Genomic DNA, 19,218 nt, shown 5'->3' on the forward strand with positions numbered 1-19,218 from the left:
TGAGTGTGGAGAAGTATACAATAATGATTGGGTGTTTGTAATAGAATGGGTAGGCATATGTGTGAGTTAAGTAGTGTTATACATTATGAGGAATTTTTTCTTGGTCTCATCATTACCTATGGAACATTCAAAGATAAGTGCAAAGTTTTTGGTTTAAGGCCTCTTGAATATTGTCCATGAGGCTTGTCACTACCATCATTCTATCCTCTTTAGATTGGGCCTATATAGGGTATCTTTAGCTCATACCTCCTTTCCGTTGAGAGAGGGTTTGTTGGGAGATTTAATGTACAAGTAGTTTGATGTAAATATTAGAGACAAAATCTAGGGTGGTATTGTGAGTGTGGTGGGGTATAGAACAATGATTGGGTGTCTGTGATAGTGTGGATAGGGATAGGTGCGAGGTAAGGTAGTGTTGTACATACAATGATCTAAGCAATGAGGTGTTCTACACCTTTGTAAATCCTACTATAAGGATCATGGTGATGTTAATATATTCATGCTTTCACCTCTAGCCAGAGCATTGTGTACATGATCAATCCTACACCTCTCATTCTACATCTTACAAACCGTGCATCCTATCCATCTTTCTACAGATTGTCTCCTATCATGCTTCATGAATCCAGCTCCCATTGGTGACTTGGATAAAGCATTGAAGCTCTACCTTCCAACATCCTAGTCAAGATGGAAGTACTTTTTCTAGTACACAATTATGCCTACTTGTATTATTATATCTTCACTTGGAATGTCCATGACATTCGTACTTTGATTACCATCTAGGACTCTAGCGAGATATGTTATCTTCCTGGTTTAATAGCTAATTATTATTTATTTTGCATATATTTATATGCATCTTTGAGGTTTTTGGTATGTTTTGCATACCATTCATCACCTTTGTTACAAAATTGTGTCCTATCATGCCTCGTGAATCCAACACATACTCTGATAGTGTTATCCCATTTGTGACTCGAACAAAGCATTGAGACTGTACCTTCCAACATCCTAGTCAAGATGGTAGTACTTTTTCTTAGTAAAAAATTATGCCTACTTGTATTATAATATCTTCCATTGGAATCTCCATGTCATCCGTACTTTGACTAGCATCTAGGACTCTAGCAAAATATGTTATCTTTCTGGTTCAATAGCTATTTATTTTTCTCCTTATATCTATTTTGCATAGATTTATATGCATCTTTGAGGTTTTTGGTATGGTTTGCATACCATTCATTGGTGTTGACAATATGGAATCTAACAATTGCATTAATCTATTCAAGTGGATCTCTTTTAGTTTGGCATCTTCTTGAAAGTATTTTTCCCTAATCAAGATTTTAGTGTAGTTGGCATCTTGTTACACGTATGCCATGTGATTGTGTTTGGAATTCAAGTTCTTTTTGCATTCTTTGATAACCTCTATCTACTCTTGCATGATCTCTATGTTGGCTATGACTTTGTTCAGTTGGGTTAATTCTAGCTCTTGATCCTCCTACTAATAACATTGAATCCAAGGTATCCATACTACCTATGCTGAGCCTTGAGGATCATCTATCTACATTTATTTAGGAACTTTTATGTCTAGTGTTGTGAGGGTAAGGTTGAGTTAGTGAGCAATTCCAAGATCTTAGGAATTACTAGGTTTCATATGTCTAGCACTACATCAATTCCCATCTATCCTTCTATTGTTGCACTTGAGGATGATAAAATTTCCTCCTAATTTCCTTTGCAAACATTATTTCTATGGTTTTTGTGCCATGTGGTGATTCCCTTGGAACTACAAATGGAGTTAGTCGCTCTATTGCAACATTCCACCTGCTAGTCATCACCATCATATGTTGATGTTGACAATCCCAAGTTGTTGAGGGATCTCAGTGAGCTTCTTTTTAAAGATATTTCCTTATGTTTGAATTTAAATTCTATAATTGTTGGCAAAGGGGTGGGGATTTTTTTTGGAAAGGCTTGTACATTCCCATTGTATGTTTGAAATTTAGACTTGCATTGTGACCAATGTTGCACTTTCTTGCTCACCAATAGGTTTTTTGGTTGTATTTGGATGCGTTGTTTTTTAATACATTTTCTATTAAACTTTTAAGTGAATCTCCCTCTATTCCAAAGCTTCATTCTCTTGTATGAAACATAAGCTAACATTTTGGGAAATTAGCATCCCTAGGCCTCTATGGATACTTTTCCCTTGGTGGGGAAATTGGAGTCCTTGCTCATAACTAATGCGTTGAGGTAAATTCTCCAAGACTTTTTGCTTATAAAGATTGCACCATATAAATCTCTCTAACCCTCATGCTTTGTGGTAAGATTCAATGGATCCTTTGATGCGTTTGTTGATTTCTAGAGTCAACTCTTAGGATTTCTAATATCTCTATCATTCAAATAATTGCATGTTATTTCAAAGATGTGATAGGTTGCTTTGGATGGCCATACCAATTTTGAGAAATCTTGAATTGTTGTATTATATGAGATAATGGGATGATTTTGGATTTTGATGGCATCTTCCATCTAGATTTTATGGGAAACTCACTTGGGATCATCTGGACTTCATCATTTTCTATGTTCTCATTTTTCTAGTCTTCCATTTGTGTATCTAATATTGTTTCCCCGATTCAACTTTCAATGTGTAACAACTAACATCATTTGCCTCTAGATTGGAATTCTTCTTTGGGGCAATTTTGGACTAGAATTGATCTTCCAGGGAATTGTGTGATGGGGTCCTATAGGAGAGGTTTTGGTCCTTTTATTTTGATCATGTTTACTTGTGGGGGTTCTTTTGGACTTTCACATTGTCTACAAACACCCTTATCCTATCATGGTAAAAAACATGATCATGAATAGAGCATGCTATTTTACCAAGTTTGAGTATAAGCCCTTTGTGATTGTTTGATGCACAAAAAATCTTATTTATGATATACCTCCCTATATGTTGTATGTAGGTATCGAAGTCTACTACCCTTATGAGAGGGTGGTGGTACATTTTGATCTCCCCCACTATATGCTATGTAGTGTAATAGAGTCTAGTGCAAGACTATACAGACTTGTGAGAGAGCTGGTATTATCATTACACTATCAAGTGTTTTTCTAGGTCTTTACTCTAAGGAATGGCACTAGTGCCATTCTTCCCATTGCATGAGAGAATGGCATTAGTGCAATTCCCACAGCATGAGAGAGTGATACTACTGCTATTTTTTGTCAACATCTAGCCCCACAAGAAAGTGCATTTCACCTAATCATTATCTTTTTGCATTTCTTTGATGTATTCTCTCAATTTCAATGTCTTTTAATTACAAAAGCATTGCATCCCCCACCAAGATGGATATCTCACCATCATTTCATCTTTGTACGGAATACAATCTTATAAACAATCTATTTCACTATGAGATCTCTGTAGATACTTGTATATGAGCAAGTTTTGGATGTATTTCCTTTCTTGGAATGGAAGTTAAAAGACAATAAAGGATCTTCAGGTTCCCATTTCGCAAAAAAAGAATAGTACTACCATTGTATTATTGGGTTTCCATCCTTTTTAGGGGGAGCTCTCAACTTAGAAATGAATTGCAAATAAAGAGAAGAAAGCATACATTGAATTGGAATAAGCGTAGGTAAGAAGCATCGGGGGCAATGGGGAGATCTCAACTTAGAAACAAATTGCAAATAAAGAGAAGAATATATACACGGTGGATTGGAAATGATTGCTTCTATTACTTTGCCAAATTGGTAGTCAAGATACAATCGGCATTTCAACACTTTATGCACATGAGTTGCTCTAGCAACAAGACGACCCGAGGATAACCCGAAATTCTAGGACTCTAAGATCCTATATACATGACTTCTAAATTTCACTCTCTCTTAAAAACCAAAGTTGCGACCTAAATCTGCTTGGAAGGAGAGAAAAATGGGTGCTCTATCATTTTTGGCTCTTTCTCTACCTTTTTGGAGTGTAGAGAGCAACTCCAAAAGAAGGAACACATACTTTCCATGTCTATATGTTTGTTACAAAAGGCAGGGAAGAGGGAGAGATTGAGATAGATGATATTCAAAACTACAAAGCTATTTTTGACATTTTTTTTCTTCACTGGTATAGGAGAGAGAGAGAGAGAGAGAGATTATATTTTGAACTGCTATTGTTTTTTTTTGTTTGAGGGGATGAGTGAGGGAGAGAGAGAGACCGAAAATAGTCGTTTGTTCCTTCATTAGTGTAGGAGGGATAGAGAGAGAGAGAGAGAGAGAGAGAGAGAGAGAGATTATATTTGAAACTGCTATGTTTCTTTATCTATTTGAGGGGATGAGAGACAGAAAATAGTCGTTTGTTTCTTCACTAGTATAGGAGGGATAGATAGAGGAAGGGAAAAGAGAGAGAGAGAGAGAGAGAGAGAGAGAGAGAGAGAGAGAGAGAGAGAGATTATATTTTGAACTACTATATTTTCTTCTATTTGAGGGGATGATTGAGGGAGAGAGACAGAGATTGTATTTCAAACTGCTATATTTTAGAAGTATTTGAGAAAGAAGGAAGAAAAAGAGATCCTAATCAAAGAGTTTTGGGAGGGAGAGAGAGATATATATGATCCTGATAATGTTTTCTTTCTTTGTGGAAAAACAAAGTAGGAAGAGAGCATATCTTAAACTAAGTATTTCAAAATAATTTGCTGTTTGTTCGACTGAGGGGTATCTTAAAAGAGAGACTAAGAGAGAGAGAAGTATTCTATGTTTTTTAAAATAATTTATTGTTTATGTGAGAGATTTAGTTAAAGGAGAGAGAGAGAGAGAGAGAGAGAGAGAGAAGAGAGGACATAAATTTTGAGGGTCTGCGGAAGTAGAAAGAGGTAGAAAGAGCTAAATTTAATCATATCGTACAAGGGCAGAAACTATGGAAGTAGAAAATGATAGATATCTAAGTAGTTTATAGTCTGTTGTATTGAAGAATGTTAAGGATGAGCATGGGGAATGGATTATTCTTGGATCACAATTCTTGGATCACAATGCAACACACCAATCGTTGGTGATACAAAGTGGGTCGAAAGGATGCAATGGACATATCCAAACATTGGAAGGCAAGGATCTTAGATTTTGAAATTTCTCTTGGCAGTAACAAGGTGATCAGAATTAAAAAAGGATGGGATCTTCTTCTATGACTCAATGTTCATTGTGCCAGATGAAAAAGGATAGTACAGTAGATTAGAATCTCTTCCCTTGCCTTCTTTTGATAGTCCAGAATGGCTGCTTCCAAGAATGGAGATAAGTAAATCATATAGAAATACAATGTTTAATAATTTGAGAAATGCTATGAAGCCAACTACTGGTTCAAGAAATGCTAGGTTGAGTTAGTTTCTTCCATTTCCATGCTTTGTTGATTTCTTTGCAAGTTGTAGGCAATTAAGGAAAATAAAGATTACTTACACTTACAAGAGCTTAGAATTGAACTGGTTGTCTGAGCTATTTGACACTGGATGGATAATAAGAACATGTCATGCTGAAGATTTGGTACAATGTGGATTGAACACTTCAGATGTGACATTTTGGTGAGCACACCTTATAATTCTTATTTGTATAAAAAATGATAAGGATAGTATGTATTAACAGATCCCAAATTTTGCAGGTATTTCATTGGAAGGCAAAATCTATGCATGACTTTTACATGTAGAAGGTTTAGATGGAATAACAAGCAATGGGAAGCAATGGATAATGATCTGCGTGATGGGACTCACAATCTCGTTTGTCAAGGTATTAATTTTTCACGGCAAGGACATCCTAATCTATTGTTGGAATTTGAAGAAGAGTGGACCATGTGATAGAATTGCAGTTGGCAACAGCAAGCCCTGCCCAAGACTATTATTTTAGACTTGATAATCACAAAGTTAGATATAGGATGGGACAAGTATCCTTTGTAAGAATTGTTGCCCCCCCCCATACTCTAGACATAGTAGAGACATGATGGAACATATTTCATAATATCCAGTTGCTTGGATCCTTAGTGCTTCAACAATGCACTTGGCAATGAGACATTGTTACATGTATGAACATAAATCATAAATAATACAAAGTGTTGTTTCATTTATTGTTAACATTGTATTTATTAAGTTTGCACCTCTATATTGATGGCTCTCTATGGTCTATGAATGATAAAGTGATAAATATTTGTAATTTTAAATCTATGTGGATATTTGTATATTTGTATTGTGAACAAGAGAGAGAGAGAGTGAGAGAGATAGATAGAAATTAGAGAGAGAGAGAGAGAGAGCAATAAGGGACACAAACAATGCACTTAGCCATGAGACATTGTTAGATGTATGAAGAGAGAGAGAGAGAGAGAGAGAGAGTGCAGTCAAGGACACAAAGGGAGGGGGAGGGAAAGATGGAGATGGAGATGGGGGCAGAAAGAGGGAGATGGAGAGTGGGACACAGAGAGAGAGAGAGAAAGAGAGGGAGAGAGAGATAGAGAGAGTTAAGATTGAATTTATTCATTTGCACCTCTAAGTTGAGAAAGAGAAAAATAAGAAAGTTAATTAAGGTCTTCGAGAGACTATGAGACTGAAAAAAACCCAAATACTACTGATCCAAAGTGTGGAGCCGCTAACGAAATACAAAAAATTATATATGAAAAATCCAGTGTCCAATGTCCGTGACACAGAGAGGTAAGGGCAACAAGGCAACAAGATGACCATCGGGTGAGAGAGAGAGAGAGAGAGAGAGAGAGAGAGAGAGAGAGAGAGAGAGAGAGAGAGAGAGAGAGAGTGAGAGAGAGAGAGAGAGAGAGAGACTTTCCAAAAACACAATATTAAAAAATTTTGGACTTTCTTGCTTCGTTTGGACTTTTTTTTTGAACTGGTCACCTCCACATAATATCACTGGGTAGACTCATAAATTGGGTATTTTGGGAACACTAGATCTGTAAGTTCCACATAATAAACCTAAAAATTCCCTAAGGTTGTGAGTGGTGACCTCTACTAGATACATGATGGGTAAATTTGCAAAACAATAGATCACCCCCACTCAAATATGGCCTAATAAAGCTTAAAATTTTGTGCACCTCCACTCAATATGTAATATATGGAAAGAGTTGGTTGAATTAGATATATAGGGGGTGTATAGATACACCATTTGATTGTATGGAAAAGAGTTTGTTGAATTCATCAATATATAGCGGGTGTATAGATACACTATTTGATTGAATAAGATATTTAAAGGTCACAGTGTAAAGATACACCATTTTTTAGGAACAAGGCATACAATATATTATCCTATGCTTCTGAATCTTGTTCAGAGTCATCAAATTCTGGTATTGCAAGGCTGGGATCAGGAATTGTGATACACTTTTCAACATCATAGTCATGCTTCTTTTATTAACTTCAAGTCCTTGATTTCTAGTAATGAATAATGAAACTCACTTCCATCTCTATCAAGCCCTCTTAATTTGGAATCCATTCATAATTCTTTTGCAAGCAACCCTCATATAATTGTTTCATTGTATATTTTTTGGGGAGACTTTTCAAAGGCTTTGGTTCATGCCATAAAGCTGTGAATGTTATAGGCATTTCCTTTTGATCCCTTGCTATATGAGCAACTTTGCCACCTAAATTGGGCCACCTTGTTCATCCAACTCTGAATCTGCATTAGATTCCCAAATTGCAACAAACATACCCTCTTTAAACTTATCAGATGGTACAAACTTTGGTAAGGGTTTATCCTCCTTTCTACCACAATATTTCCAAGGTAAAAGGCATTGCTCAGCTTCTTCCTCATCTATTGCCGTATTTGTATCCAATGTGGATCTTGGTGCCATAGCTTCTTCTGGCCAAAAAGATTTAGAGTATTCAATGCTCATATTTTTCTTGTTTTTGAAAAGATTTGACTAGTGCCTCAACTGACTTGATTATCTCCCCATTCTTTGTTGCCTGCTCAGGATATTTTTGCATCATACTTTAAAGATGTTTAATAAAGGCATCCAAGCCTTTCATTTCATCTACGTCAAGTGATTTGTTCTTTGCAACAACAAATCTAGTTTTCTTCAATGAAGTTATTCTCTATAGTAAAGCATATGGCTCACTCCATAAATGATCTCCATCCACTAAGTAGTGCTTCCATTGCATCATTGGAATATCGTTATGTATGCTAAATCAGAAATAGTGTGGATTTGTGTGCCCTATTAATGAATCATCTCCCCTTTTTAAATGTGCCTCTATGAATGCTCTCCAATCTACAATTCTCTCCAAGATAGCCACTTATGATTCCTCCTTTCGAGAGCCTCCACTTTTTTTCCCAATTCAAGACATCATATCCTCCAATGTCAGAACATCCCTTGACTTTAACTCACCAAAGATAACACTAAATATTTGTCTACGTCTTCATGTGTATGGCCGACAAGAAGAAAACCAACTTTCACTTCTTCAAATATTTTCAAACCAACCAGCATAGAGTATAAACCAAATATATATCTATTCTTGTTTTCTCTCCAACAATTATCGGCTTTTATACGCAAGGTGCAAGGTAAACCCCACATGCATCTCTGACCTTTTGTATTGTTTTCATGATGGATGTTTCCACTTGGTTACTATCGTGTTCATGCAAGCAATCAATCCATACATCACAAAATAGTAAAAATCCTTTATGAAGAAGAGGGGTCCAATTGATGATGTGGTTCAGGGGTTCATATGCTACACACACACTGTGGTTAGTAAGGCATTACTACTGAAAGGATTTGTATGGATCCTGAAAAGGTAAGGTTTATATTGGAATGGCCACATCTTACAAACCTATAAGTATTGTTGGCATTCTTAGGTTTTTCTGGATTTGTTGGCTCTTTCCCACAGCTTCCGCAGGAAGAGCAGGGTATTCTCAGTATGCAGGGTTCTGAGACTTTTTGTCACCTACAGATATATCGGGGTTGTCGTTTGTAGTACACATGTAGCTTAGGACCTCGAGTCATATTCCGGTGAGAGATGTAGACTTAAGTGTGGTAAGCAAACATAGTGCATGCATGTATGAAAGGATCGTGCATCATCATGGTTGAGGTAATGAAGGCTTTCGCCTTCATTGGGGGTTGAGGGGTTTAGGAGGAGTTTAAGGGTTAGAGGGAAGTTCACGGTTTAGGAGGAGATTCCAAGGTTTAGAAAGAGGTTCCAGAGTTCAAAAGAGGTTCAAGGGTTAGAAGGAGGTTCCAAGTTTAGAGAGAGGTTCCAGAGTTCCAAGGTTAGAAAGAGGATCCAAGGTTCAGGGTAGAGTACATGGTGGAGAACTCGTTTTCCTCGTAGATCATGGGGGTTAAGGGTTGAGGAACTAAGGGTTTAGGGGGAGCATAGGAGTGGGAGAGGAAGAAGGTGTAAGAGCATGGGGGAAAGAAGAGAGAGGAGGGAGGAGGTGGAGGAGAAGGAGGAGCAGGGAGGAGGAGGAGGAAGGAGGAGGAGAAGGGGGAGAAGGGAGGAGGAGGAGAAGGGAGGAGGAGGGAGGAGGAGGAGGAGGATAAGGGAGGAGGAGGAGGGAGGAGAAGAGGGAGAGGATGGGTTGCAAGGTTGGAGGAGAGGGGAGGAGGAGTTGTAGGGTTAGGACATGCTTTGGACGTGGAGTGTAAGAAAGCATGGACACTTGAGACAATTGCTTGGAATACCAAAGTAGAACTCAACACAATGCCCCAAAGAGTGTTGGTTTCATTCCATTATGGGGTATTTATACAAGTTGGAGAGCTTCTCTCTCTACATGTAGGAATTGTAAAACATTCTCTCTCTACATGTAGAGCTTGCATATAGAAGTTGCATGTAGGAGTTGCATGTTGAACTCGCATGTTGCATGTTGCATGTAGAACATGCATGTAGGAATCGCATGTAGGAGTTGCATGTAGGACGTACATGTAGGAGTTGCATGTAGGAGTTGCAAGTAGAACTTGCATGTAGGAGTTGCAAGTAGAACTTGCATGTAGGAGTTGTAAGTAGAAGTTGCAAGTAGAACATGCATGTAAGAGTTGCAAGTAGAACTTGGATGTAGGATTCCTAAGAGAGATTATTCCTAGCCTTATGCAAGTACAAGCGGAGCTTTGCTGCTACTCTATACACATTTTGTACTACTAAGTCCATGTTGGCACAGAGACAACATACTCCCGAATCCATTTTATTTCCTGTCCTCCAATTATGGTTTATTGCGTGAGCACGTAGCTGGGTTGCTATGGCTTTAGTCGAGTGGCTGTGGAACTTGTGTCGTGCCAGTCGATCTTGCTATAAAGCCTTGGCACCATACAATTTTGCCTCAATTTCCAGGTAGCCTGTATCCACCATATGTTCAAACAGAGATATGTGGCGTGCTTCTAAGAAGATCACTTTTTGATAGAGTCGGCTTGTAATCTGAGCATCGACCCGTTCATTGGGATTGAAACTGAGTGGAGGAAAATGGGTATCGAGGTAACATGGGACCTCCAGAATGAATTCCAATGTTTTGCAAAAGATAGCACTTTGGCGAAGGAAGTGATCAATGTTGCTGTGCATTATTTGCTCATGCTGCTGAAGTGCACGGATCATTGTGCCTTGGATATTCCATTCTACACCAGAGAATGGTTCGATCATTGGCCAATTAATGGTGCGATCTTCATCCAAAGTGTGTATGTTGGCTTCCCATTTTTTACTGCATAGAACTTGGGATGGGTTCTGAGACATGGAGGTGCTCGTAGGTACTCTTTTAAGAAGATTACATCAAAGAGCTTGGGACGGCGGTGCCAATCAGGTTGTGGATCCAACTTGCTTATCCAACCTTTACTAATTTGATGCTCACAAAGGTTGGTAGGAAAGTTGTCCAAGGTCCACCATCCACCTCGAGTTTTCATATCAAGATATTTGATTCAAAATTCCTTGATGGGGTTACTGGGAAGTGGTATCTCATCAAAATCATACCCATCATTGGAACTTGGCATGGGAGTATGAATTGGATTATCTGGATCTTGATATTCAAAATCAAATACTGTGTCATTTTCTACTGATGGAAGCACAAGTAGTGTTAGAGGTAGGGAGAGAATCTAGGGAAATGGGGGAGAAATATGGAAGAGTATTAGTTGTGGAAGGGGGAGCAGAGGGGAGGGGGGGAAGAACTGAGCAAATGGTTTGAGCAGCTTGGTAATCCTCAAGGGTAGGATTAGCAAGGGAAGGGAAGAAGCTAGGTGTGAGGGGTTCGTAAGTTTGTGACTATTGGGTTAGTTGAAAATGGTGAGAGGCATGAGCAAAGAGACGATGGAGGGAATAGATGTTAGGATGGAGCTCGAGGAAGGTTAAAAGGGTGGCAACAGCAAGGGTAAGTGAGGTTATGAGGCTGGTAGAGAGAGTGGTTAGATATGGGAACTTGGATTTGAGATAGGCCCTATCATCTTTCAACACTTCTTTTTGCTGGTGCAATGGGATCATCAGTTGCATGGGTGGAATGTCGGTTATGTCATGCCTTGCAAATAATAGTGATGGCCTTTGTAGCAATGGCAACAAACCAGCAATAACCCTGAGGGGAGGACTACCCATGAGGCATACATATGCAATGAAAGCATCTGTCCTGAGTGCTATAAACCCGGCATGTGTAGACAGGCAGAATATATTTTTCTCATCTTTGGACAAGTCGGCAAATTATGCGCAAAGTTTTGGTCCGCATGGAGCGTTCCCATTTGATTGTTGGATGAGCGGACATGATCCTGATTTGGAGTTGCTTCCATTGGATAAGCACACATGCGTTGAGGTGATCTTCCACTTGTATAGTAGCCACAAGCTCTTGGTACACTACCATTGTGCATTGTAGTGGGGCTTCATTGGTGTTGTCTTCCATTGCCTCATTGTTGTGCACTAGCAATTGGATTTCAAGATGATTATCTTTTGGGAATGCATCTCCTCCATTTTTTCTTTGTATTTCTGGCAGATGGATGTATATGCCTCCTTAAGCTTTTTCATTTGCAAGGTGACCTTTGCCTGTTGAGGAATGTCTTCAGTGGTATTGGACCATTGGTCCAAGACTTGTGCTTATGAAGTGTTGGCCTCTTTAGCGGCGGTAGCAAGTTGGGCCTTTAAGATTCTGCATTCTCTTGTAAGCTCGTCAATGTTGAAGGCACGTACTGCCAAAGACTGTTTCATGTCAAGCTTGTCTTTGCAATCCTGGAGCTCTTCTTCTTTGTGAATTAGAGTGAGTCACAAGCTTGTGCCACTACCTCCGTTTGCTGAGCATGTGCAGAGATCAAGGAGTTATAGTAGGTCTGTAGGATTGCCATTGCTTGTACTGCTGTTGTCAATTGTGTTTGACTTTGGTGGAGGTTGGAGGTCACATCCCTCATTGCCTTCTCTTGAGCTTGGAGAGCTTGGTTCATGTGCACTTCTTCTACCTCCTTCTCATCTATCTGTGCCCGAAGTGCCTTGACCTCTATGGCGATTGCCTAGAATTGGTCTTCGATTTCTATTGTAGTCTGTCTGTCCAATTCTCTTGCATATTCCTCCTTGGCCAAGCTAGTGAATAGTTTGAACATTTGGATCATTTGGCTAGCTTGATGTTGAAGAATGACAGACGGTGATGAGGACTGATGATATTGCTGATATAAGTGGTGCCCATGTAGCCATCCTGATGATTTTGTAGTACTTGTGGGAGGTTGTTCCAATGGTATTTCAGTCACTTGTGTACAATAGTCAGACTGTTGATCTAGCACTAGCTCCCCTTGTGGGTCATCGACTGGCATGGCGTTGATGGGCGATTCTAGTGCTGATGTAGCCTCACGCTCTGGTGTCGATCTTTCCTCAGGCTCTAGTTGCTGCTGCTGTTGGAGATATATTGGTTGCAGTTGTGCACCAAGTTGTAGCATCTCGTGGGGCAATTCCTCAATTTCGACCTCCAGAATAGGTATTTCTTCTAAGGCATCTGCACTTGCCAATGTGATAGTAGGAGAAGTTTGTCATGGCTCCCATACTAGTGAGAAGAGAATGTCCAACTCCTCAATTGGTTTTGGTGACTGGGGCATAGTCATTTCTCATTCTTGTAGCTCTTTTTTGATGATTATAGCCAATAAGTGTGGAATTTTACATTTTTGGCCTGATGAACCATCTAGTTTTTTTGTAAAAGAAGATGATTTAGTGCTGGATCCATTAGCTTCCTACTCAAAAAAACAAATGTGCGGAGTGGAAGGGATTGATTCTTGCCACACTTAACCCCTAGGATTATGGATAGGAATTGTGCTGCTTCCCTGAGGCGATGGATAAGGATAGTGCAAAGTAATATGCCATCCCTATGGATCAGTGTGCCCTTGGCAAGGAGAGGCTGTACTTCGAGAAATTTAGCATCGGTAGGCCGTGTAGGGTATTTGGCACCTTGTGTTGGGAGTGAGAAAGCCCTTTGAATGATTATACTATCGAGGATAATGTTGAGTGGGCTCTGATGTACAGTGATGGTACCGTACTTGCCAACCTGTGCATTGTTGGAGTGGTAAGAATGGAGAAAGTCCCTAATGTATGTGGTCATTGTAGGACTATCCTCCAAGGATTTTAGGCTCTCATGCAAATTGCCTAGACCACTTTGCTCTAAGTAAGATGTTGCTTCTTGGGAAAGAGCATAAGTCGATGTAGGTGGCCAAACAAGTTCCAGTGACTGGGCCCCATCAATGGTTGTGTAGGCCAGTGGTGACTAGGGTGGCATTTGTTCTTCTTGGTCATGCACTGAATCCTCCTTGAAGCTATCACTCTGGACCACAAATGCCTATGGTCACTGTGGTTGAGAGGATGTAGATGGCTACGAGCTCTGGAGGGGGTCTTGTGGTTGAGGTGGTAGGCCCTTTCTGTGCATCCTCTTTAGTGGCAACATTTTTTCTGAACCTGCATCCATGTGCATGTGGTGTACCATTGATCATTAGATTAGTTGGCATGTAGGTAGACCTTTGTGTGTGTTTGTGAGAGATCTTATTTTTATACATGCTTTGAGAGTGTGGAATGAAAGTGTGTGGCACAATTATTCATGCAATCATCTATGTGTCTAAGTGAAAGCATGTGTGCCGTGACCTAGAAGCTAGGTAGGGACTAACTATATGCTTTTTTTTGTTGCTGGGATTTCATAGGGCAGCTAGAACTCAGGCATCACTTGTGAGCCCTAGGTGAAAATTGATTGATGCTACCTATATGTGCAAAGACGTACATATGCAAGTGAATGCTCATGATACAATCTAATCCTAACTAAGGAAGATAGGTTTTCCAAGTCTTCATTTTTGTTAGGGATGGCTTGCGTGTTGAAGTAGTAGCACTTCAGTCAGCTCCCATTTATTGTTGTGTTAAATTGGACTCCATCCAATGTTTCTAGCAGCACAACTCCAATGAGATTCATCTTTCTTACTCGGTAGGGTCCTTGACCTAGATACTTCAGTTTCCCCTTGTGTACTTTGGCATTGTATAACAAGACCAAGTCACCTTCCTTGATGCCTTTAGCTTTAAGATTTCTATCAAACCATGCCTTTCATTTCGTTTTTCTATTGTCATGGCATGGTATGCGACTAGTCTTGTCTCTGTATGTATCTCCAATTGATAGAGTCTTTCTTTTAAGGATTCATGGTCTCCCATGCATTCCTGTACTACTATGCATAGGCTTGGTATTACAAATTCTAGTGGGACCACAGCTTCAAGGCCGTATACCAATTGAAAAGGTGTGTTTCCTATACTGACCTTGAGTGTGGTTCTATATGCCCATAAGGCTGCATTCAGTTTCTCTGCCCAATCAGAATGCTGTGGTTCTACTACCTTGGTGAGGATAATGCATAATATTTTGTTGGTGGATTCGGCCTGACCATTCCCTTAGCGGTAGTAGGGTGTGCTTTTTCTATGGATTACCATAAAGCCAGACAAGAGTTCTTGGATTACCTCATTGACAAAATGTGTGCCTCTATCCGACACAATTTCAATGGAGCATCCGAATCGGGTGATCACATTCTTGTATAAGAATCTTGCTGTGCTTCTGGCATCTTCCTTTCTAACTGCTTTATAGCTTCAGCCCATTTTGTAAAGTAATTTGTTGCCACAATGATGTAGCATGCCTATGTTCCCTTTGCTTTGGATGGATAAGACCCACATAGTCAATCCCCCATTTTTCAAATGGTTTTTGTGCAACAACTATTGTTAGGGGATTAAAGTCTTTGTGTTGTGGTTTAGTAGTCCGTTGGCATACATCACAACCTTTTACATATTCATAGGCATCTTCCCACAATGTTGGCCACCAATAGCCTACAAGGAGGACTTTTCTTGCTGTGGCTTCCCCTTGGGAGTGTCCACCTGCAATGCCTTCATGGACTTCACTCAGGATTTGCATGATCTCATGAGGCATTACACATCTTCTTAATACCTAGTCCTTGCCCATCTTGTATAGTTGTCGTGCAATGAGTTGATAGGGTGCAGCCTTTAAAAATACTTTTATGGCATCTACTACTTTCATTTCAGTGGTGGTCTTCTTGCCATTAAGTACCCAATGATATCTCTATACCAATCTAAAATAGCATCTATATGAAATAGTGTGGCATCTAGCAAGTCATCTTCTACTCTAGTGGCTTCTTCTCCCGACTGGACACGAGACATGTGATTGGCAATGTAGTGTTGGGCACCTTTGTAGACCACTATTGTGAAGTTGAATTCTTGAAGCAAGAGGAGCCATTTGGTTATTCTTCCTGTTGTACATGGATGGTTCACAAGATAAAGCAATGCTTGATGGTTGATGTAGAGGATAAAATCATTTGCCAGTAGATAGTGCCAAAATTTCTTAACACTATACACCATTGCTAGGGCTTCTCTTTCTGTGGTGGTATACTTGATCTCTACATCATTGAGTTGTCGACTAGTGAAGTAGAATGGGTAGTCTTTCTTATGTTCACTAGGTTGACAAAGCACACTCCCAATTGCATACTTGGATCCATCAGTATGAACATGAAAATCAATATCCCAATTGGGGGATATAAGGATGGGTGCTATGATTAGGCGCCACTTTAAAAGCTCAAAGGCTTGGTTGCACTCTTCTGTCCATAAGAATTCCTCTAATAACTTGTAAAGTGGTCTAGCTATCATGGCACTGCAATATAAATCTTCTATAATAGTCGGCATGTCCCATAAAGACCTGTACACCTTTGGAATTTGTAGGAGGAGGCAATTCCATGATGATTTTGATTTTGTCCATGTCAGTTGGCAATCTCATGTTGAGAAACGATGTGTCCCAAAACAACTCCATGGGTGACCATGAACTAGCATTTTGTTGGATTTAGGGAGATGCCATACTCCATGCATTTGATTAGTACTACTTCAAGACATTTGAAGTGGTGTTTTTTTTTGAATGGATGCACAAATCATCCAAGAACACCTGTAAAAACTTATTCAAAACTGACTTGAAAGTTGTGAACATGACTCGCTGGAATGTGGCCGGGGCATTACAAAGGCCGAATGGCATGAGATATGCAAAAATACCCCATTTTGTAGCAAATGCTATTTTTGATTAGTCTTTAGGAGCAATTTGCACTTGGTTATAGCACTAAAGCCATCCAAGAAGCTATATATTTCGCAACCTACCACCTTTTCCAACACTGTTTCTATTAAGGGTAGGGGATAGTGATCCCTAATTGTGCCAACATTCACATTCTTTAAGTTTACGCATATTTTGAGCTTCTTGTTGCGCTTAGGCACAATGACAATGGGTGAAACCCAATCAGTGTGCTCTATCTCATAAATGAATCCGACATCTAGGAGTTTTTCCAGCTCATCTTAAACCATGGTGCCATACTTAGGATTTGTACGATAAGGTCCACATACCTTAGGGTGAGCACCTTCCCTTATAGGTATTGTGTGTACTGCCATGTCTGGTGAAATTCCTTTCATCTCTTTGTATGACCATGCTAGGCAGTCATGGTATTCCATTAGGAGTGATTTGAGTTTGGTTTCGTCTTCCTGTCGAAGCTGTTTCCCAATGAAAATCAGTTTTTCTTCCTCCCCTTCAAGGGTGAGATTTATTGTGCGTGTTTTTGTCGGTCCCTCATAGATTGGAGTTTCTCCAATGCTATCAGTTTCTTGAACTTCATATTCTCTTAGTGGTCTTGGCATTGCTATTGGGACACTGCCACTTATGTAATTCTTGAAGTACTCCGGCACTTCTCGAAGATCGGCCTCTGATGGTGTTGAACTAGCCTGACATGTGCCATGTGTACTAGGTGGCATAGTTTCATTTACCAATTTTTAAGGCTCTTTTTGACTTTCTTTTTCTGAAGTCTCTTGATTGAGCTTCATCTGCACATGTGGCTTATATTGCCAAAACTTCTTATGTTGGGAACTGTGGGGTAGCTTTTCCACTAGTAAGGTGTTCCCAAGTAAGGGTTCATTTCCTGCACATACTCCTTCCAGTCCCTCAGGAGACCATTCAAGTGGCAGTGGTTTTGATTTTGAGGGAGCTGGCTTTGCAAGACACAATTCGACGATCCTTGTTTGGACTTGTTCGAATTCATCAAAGTGTTCGACCTTGGCTTTTCTGTGATTTCTTCCTTCAGCTTTCTTGCAGGATCTTTTGTTGTTATTCAACTTTGGAGGTTCAACTTTTGGGAGCTTGATTGCCATTAGGGCATGTAGAATGGATAAGTCATTATCAAAGATTTGATCTTCAATTTTAGCATTTTGAGCCTCAGTTTCAAGGTCCCAAGGAAAATCGGAGTCATCATTGGTATGGGTACCTTCTTCAGATCCATTATCCCACTTGAGGTCAACCATAAAGAATGGCACCTCTAGATCGATTGGTTCTTCATGTGTGAGTGGAGGATCTACCTGTAGTACCTTAGCATCTATTTATGAGAAGATGGGGTCTAATGAATGGTAGTTGTCGATGGTTGCCAATGTTTGTATCCAGTTATTTACATTGCTTTGTGAATCACCTAGTATGGCATGTTGTTGCAAGAGAGATGATTTGCTTGAGATTGTCATTGAAGATGTGTCATCCAACGCTCTAGGCACAATTGTTTTTATAGCTCTTGTCCCCACATTCACCCTAACTACGGTGTGGCAATTCTAGATTGTTAGTCTATTAGTTCCCCAGTCATGGAGGACTGATGCTTCCTGTAACCAAGGACGTCGCAGTAAGATTTTATAGGATTTTTTGGGAAGATCCAAAATTGTGAATTGAAGGGAAAAGTGGTCTCCTGCAACCTTTGTGGAATGCCATTCACTATTCCTAGGGGTTTAGCTCGTGAATCATCGGCAAGGCGTATGTTAAAATTAGCCTTTTGCATTGGTGGGAGACCCCATTCATCGTAGAGCTCCTTTGATAAGACATTTACACCTACTCCACCATCCACTATGGCTTGGACTTCATTATATGCCTTGTGGATCAAAGGCACAATAATGTTGCATATGTCATCTCTCTCACCCATCCGCATAGGGATATCTTCGATGTCGTTCATAGGTGGAGGGGGATTTGTGAGTTCAATCCATCCTTTGAAACTCTCCCAGATATTGGGACAATTCCATAGGAGGATTCTGATGGGAATTGACACAAGGCAACTCAAGATGCTAGAGAGTGCAGCTCCTTCAAGTTGACGTGGCGGTACATTATGTTGTGGAGTCTATTGTTGGAACAGAGGCTCAAGTATAGTATCAATACTTTGTGGGGCCAAGCCATGGATTGGGTCTTGAGCTTGTTTCTCAGCCTCAAATTGAGCTTGTTCCTTTTGTACCCATTGTTGAAGTGCTTGAAAATGAGCCTTCTCCACTTCTACATTTGGCAGCCTTGTTCGATCTTGCTTAGTTGGAGAGTGGGATCATCTTGTAGTCTCTTTGTTTGAAAGCACCTTTTGAATTCTGTTTGAAGTAGGTCCCATGTGGCTTGCTCTTCCACTAGGAGGTCTAGGTACCATTTAGATGCTTCATTAGTTAAGGCCATGGGAAACTAGGCCACCTTGGTTTCATGGGATTGATCTCCACCTGCTCGGCATGCGGCATCAAAATGATGGAGGAAATGGGCTAGATCTCCCCTACCATTATATTTGGGAAGTTTCAGTTTTCCTAGGGAACACCTACCTTGATTGTTATTATTTTTGCAATTAAAGAAATTGTCAGCCTCTGCATTGAGGTCAATATCCCCATCATCGTCTCGCGATGGCGTCCAGCCATGTTGTGGCATGGAGGGGTCAAAGGGATTTCTTGAATTTCAGGGGGGGAATCGAGGTAGAGGATTGTTGGAGGTGGTGGTTGTAGCGGAGTTGTATGCAAATTTGGCAAGCGTTGGAGTCAG

The sequence above is a fragment of the Dipteris shenzhenensis genome, chromosome 31 (genome assembly GCF_047967505.1).
Source record: "Dipteris shenzhenensis isolate YYH24624 ecotype China chromosome 31, Dip_SZ_1.0, whole genome shotgun sequence".
NCBI lineage: Eukaryota > Viridiplantae > Streptophyta > Polypodiopsida > Gleicheniales > Dipteridaceae > Dipteris > Dipteris shenzhenensis.